The 5,565-nt window shown below is 38.9% G+C and overlaps 1 pseudogene; it reads left to right on the forward strand.

The window, feature by feature from the left end:
* The first annotated feature begins 573 nt into the window (after nt 1-573).
* Nucleotides 574-5,043, forward strand: LOC137025303 (up-regulator of cell proliferation-like; annotated as a pseudogene).
* Nucleotides 5,044-5,565: the final 522 nt, after the last annotated feature.

The raw sequence follows: 5,565 nt of genomic DNA on the forward strand, positions 1-5,565 counted from the left end.
TACAGATAAACACTTTTCAAGACAATAAATACACAATTGAGACGATGTATACATGTATTGCCTCAGAATTTGCATCTGAATAGCGCTCGTTTCGTCGGCGTGGCCGCATTAGCGGATAATGAGCTGAATCAGGGACTTCTGGCATGGCTCTATTCTCATACAGATTACATAAACAGAGAATTTTTGTTTTCAATTTGACTTACATGATTTAAAACCTGGCATTTCAACATTTCTTTAGACATAAGTCTAATTTTTTGTCATTAGTATTCACTAAGTTACAGTTCATTTTCTGAGAACTATCAGATTGGAGATGAAAGATCACGCATCATGTTAGTTTTCATGTTTCACATTTTGTTTTTAATCTGAGTGTACACAAATAAAAGAAGATATTCCACAGATTAAAATGGTGTATAACTCTTAATTGTATATGCAACATTGACAGAGTATTTTTAGCCTCTTTCACACTGATAAGAAAATGTGGTAACGATACCTCAGAGTGTTAAAATCATGCAGTGCTGACTGGGCAAGAGGCAGCAAATGTAACTCATTTTCCTCTAATTTACAGGGAAGATCATGAAGAAACTCCTGGAAAATTTGGGTTTGGCAGAGTATTATGACAAGAAACTCACTCTACATAGAGTGCTGCAGATCGACAAGAACAGTGTGACAGATGTGCCTGTCCAGTCCCTTTCAGATCTGCCATGGCTGTTCTTAAAGAGACTGATGTTGCTACAAAGGACAGCGAGGAGTGTTAAGTGTTCCTCATCAGATGGGTCAGAAGATTCAGATTGGGATGATGATCAGGATAGTGCTGAATCAGGCAGTCCTCAGTCAGTAAACCCTTTAGACATTTTGACTGCTGTGTTCCTTTGTTCTGATAGTTTTCTTCAGCAGGAAATGATCATGAAAATGTCCATGTGCCAGTTTGCGGTTCCTCTGCTGCTCCCAAACTGTGATAAAAATAAGATCACTCTTATGCTTTGGGCAATGAGAGATATCGTGAAAAAATACAGACCACACTCCCTGTCAGATCCAAGTGGGTTTGTGGAAGAAAGGATTGTTCTGTCAAACCTACCGTTAGTGTCTTTTGTGAGACTCGGTAAGTGTAACATTTCCAAATCAGAAATTCTGAATAAACTGCTCAGCAATTCACAGCAATACACTGATAACTTTGTGCACTTCAACATGGATTGTGGAAACGTCAACAAGAAAATATCAAATGGCTTGGTTGAGATGGCCTGGTATCTTCCATGTGGAAACAAGAACATTGATGTCTTTCCTGAGCCAATAGCGATTGCAAACTTGAGAGGTGACATCCAGAACTTTGAAACACAGTATGCTTTTCTTTGTGAGGCTTCAACTGCTGTGTTTGTGTTCTTTGAATCCCAACTTTTAGATACACAGCTCATTTCAGTGCCCAGTCAGAAATCTACACCTCAGCTATTTTTTGTGGGGGACTCCAATGACGAGAGCATAAAAGCTACAGTCAACAAGCTCAATCTGAAGAAAAGCAAATTCATCTTTAAAGGCAAGCATAATGATGCAGACTTTGTTGTCAAAATTCAGAGCAAGTTACAAGATGCAATTAGGAACAACAAACACAAAATGTCAGTTGTTCTTTTAGCTGAGATAGCACGAAATCTGGGAATCTTGGTGGATGAGGATGCTAAAGAATGTCAGTGCGCCAAAACAAGTGCAGATGAAATCGCATCAAAAATAAAGGATGTAGTGCAGTTCAAGAGGGAGGAGCTGGCCTTGCAAGGAGAGATTTGATGAAGCTGGCTAAGTTAGAGAAGGAGAAATTCCGACTGAAAAAAGTTGGGGATAAGGATATTGCTGACTACAAAAAAGACCTTCAGATGCAGAAAAAGAAACTCAGAAAAGAGCAATACAGCAAAGACATATCCGTTACTATGAGCTGCTTTATCAGTGCAATATCAACACCAGAAAGAGCCTACTTCTTAAAATGGCTGAGAATCACTTTAGAGAATCGATCACATGAAGTATTGCCTCAACTCAGAGAACTGTACAAACAGAAATGTCAGGATGTTTGTGGAAACAAGATGGAAATTGCTGAGCTTGACAAAAAGATTTCAAACAGTTCTTTAGGAGTGGAGCACTTCATTCGAGAGATGAGCCAGATTTACGAGGCTGTAGAAGATGAGTCACTGTCAGAAGATAAACTTTACCAAAAACAGCTGAAACACTTACCTAGACTCTGTGCTGAACTACTATTGGATGGATTTTCACTTGAACTACTGGATGGAGATTCTTCAAATATCCCTGTGAAATGGCTTACTAGTGTGTTTTCAAAAATTAAACACTCTGGTGAAGTCCAAAAACAAGATTATGGTTGTCACCGTTTTGGGGGTCCAGAGTTCAGGAAAGTCAACGCTACTGAACACCATGTTTGGAGTTCAGTTTGCAGTAAGCAGTGGAAAGTGCACTAGGGGAGCATTTATGCAGCTTATTAAAGTAGCAGATGATTGCCCAGCAAAACTCAAATGTGATTATATTGTGATAATTGACACTGAAGGACTGAAATCCCCTGAGCTCGCACAACTGGACAACAGCCATGAACATGACAATGAGTTGGCAACTCTTGTTGTTGGACTGAGTGATGTAACCATTGTCAACATTGCCATGGAGAATTCAACAGAGATGAAAGACATTTTACAGATCACTGTTCACGCCTTCCTCAGGATGAAGGAAATAGGTAAGAAACACAAGTGTTTGTTTGTTCACCAGAACGTTGCCGATGTCTCGGCTCATGATTCAAACATGAGAGACCGTAAATTTCTGTTGGAACAACTGGATGAAATGACACAAGCTGCAGCCAAAATGGAAAACAAACTTGAATTCACCAAATTTACAGATGTGATGAACTATGACACTGATAAGGATGACTTCTACATCCCTGGATTGTGGCATGGAAACCCCCCAATGGCACCAGTGAGTATTGGCTACAGTGAGTCTGTGTATGCTCTCAAAAAGCATATAATGGAGATATTAGAATCTTACGAGTCCTACAACATCAATGAGTTTCTTAAATGGACCAAAGACTTGTGGACTGCTGTCAAATATGAGAAATTCATCTTTAGTTTCAGAAATAGTCTGGTGGCTGATGCATACATGAAACTGTGCACAGAGTACAACCGATGGGAATGGACACTGAGAAAGCAAATGCACACGTGGGCATTAGAAGCTGAAACCAAGATCTTAAACCATGGAAAATTTGAAAACTCTGAAAAGTGCACCATTGAAGGTGTTCGTTGTCATTTACTGCATGAAACAGAAGTTAAGCTTTCAAAGGGACAAGATGAAATGAATGACAAGATCAAATCATACTATGAACAAGGAGAAGGTCATGTTGAACTAGTGGAAAATTATCGACAAGACTTTATAAACTCTGCCCAGTCTTTGAAGACTGAACTTTCAAATTCTATTACAAACAAGCTGGATGCAGCTGTTTCACGTCGAAATGGAATGATGAAGATGGAAGGAATCAAAAAGACGTACATGGATACGATGGAGAACAAAGTGCTAAAGTTGCTGGAAGACTGTCGTGAGAAAAAGTCAGACATGTCAGAGTCCATGCTGGATGAAGCATTTGAAAAGATGTGGAAGGAGACTATCAGGACATTGGCATTCACAGGGTTCAAACCACAAGATATCAGGACAAGAGTTTTACATTGTTTGAGGAAAAATCTTCATACTAGAGGAAGTTCAATGGCTCAAAGCTTAGCCCAGGTGAATGATTTAAACAGTCATGGCTGTGAAAAATGTATTGTCTACAAAGATAAAACAAGTTTATTGAACAAGTTGGGACAAATGTGGAACAAAAATCATATAAAGTTAGCTCAAGAGATGTCAGACAACCTTATGAGGGATTGTGAGGAATTTGTTCAATTAAAGAGGGAAAGTAAGGATGATTATGATGACACATACACCAGGGAAATTCTTAACATGATTGATGAGAGACTTCAGGCTCATGAAAATCTTAAGCTAAAGGAAGATTTTGAGTTGTCCCTTAAACTGCACATATGCGGCTATGCAAGCAGAAATTTTCAAGACATTCACAATCAGTTCATCAAGGAAAACAACCCGCAAACAGCCTTGGAGAACTTTAAACAAACATACCGCTCTGACTTCATTGACCTTTACTGTGAACGAGACCAGTGTCAGAAGAAAGCTGATGAATTCACGACAGACTGCCTAAAACCTGCCTTGGAAAGATATATGTCTGAGGTCATGGGCACAGAAATGGCAGACGAGATGAAGACTGGTGAAAACTCAGCAATTTTCGGATCAAGGATAACATTGCAGATGTCAGTCTTGAAAAATCTTCTTGATGAATCTAAATTTGAAACATATTTGCGTTTCATTACGTCGTATGAAACATTTGTTAAAGCCTTTATTTTGGATAAAATCAAACAGCACTTTTCAGAAGAGAAAAGAATGATCACCTTGGAGGAAAAGATTCTTGATGCAGTCATTAAAGAAATTTAACAGGAAATTGAAGAAGCAGAGAAAGACCCAAATAAAACTGACATCAAGGGATTTATCCAACACATCTGCAAGAAACTTCAAAGCAGGCTTGTTATTCCCAAGGAAGCAGTGGACAAAATCAGCACACTGAACAATGCAAATCCCCAAAAATTTGCTGAATGCCTTCAATATTCTGTGAAGGACATGGATAAATCACTGAAAACAAGTTTCAAAGTGAGAGATTTTCGAAGCAAAATGGATCGTCTTCAAACCAAACCACAGGATGTGCTGTTCAACCGACTGCAGGGCTGTGGGAAACAGTGTCCATTCTGTACAGCACCATGTGAGGCTGGAGGAAAAGCTCACACTAAACACTTTGTCTCAATCCACAGACCGGAAGGTCTCGGCCACTGCAGATTTGATGATTCTGAAAAACTAGTGACCGACATATGTACATCATCGGTGCAGAGCAACAAAAGTTTTAAGTGCAATGACACCAATGATCGGTGGCATCCATATAAACAATACAGCAAAATCTATCCAGCCTTTTTTTAAACTATGACAACAAACAAACAAAGAAAACCTGCTTGTTTCAATATTAATCATAGCATGTCTTGACTAATGCATTAGTGCAATTATACAAAAAAAGTCTTGCACTTGCTTTAGCTATGTAATCGCCCATACGAAACAAAAAAATATTTGGAAAATATACTGAAAAATATTACGCAATATATTACCTAATACATTTCCATATATGAGAAACTAGTGCTTTATATGTTTCAAAATGCTGCATTATATGCAATGACCATGTACGGCTATAATGATTAGGGGTGTGACGAGATCTCGTGGCGCGAGACTAAACTGCGACGAGATTTCTCGTCGAGGCGAAAAGTAGTCTCGTGATGTTTGCCATGACAGAGTGTTAGGATGATTAGGAAAGAATATGCCACCGCTGCGTTTACATTATGCCTCCACTGTCATTTTGCTTTGTACTTAAATTAAAAAAAAAAAAAAACATTTAATTCAGTTGGATAACGGACGCCGCCGCTCCATATTTACAGAGTACGCGCGACCGTT

The sequence above is a fragment of the Chanodichthys erythropterus genome, chromosome 8 (assembly GCF_024489055.1).
Source record: "Chanodichthys erythropterus isolate Z2021 chromosome 8, ASM2448905v1, whole genome shotgun sequence".
NCBI classification, from domain to species: Eukaryota; Metazoa; Chordata; class Actinopteri; order Cypriniformes; family Xenocyprididae; genus Chanodichthys; species Chanodichthys erythropterus.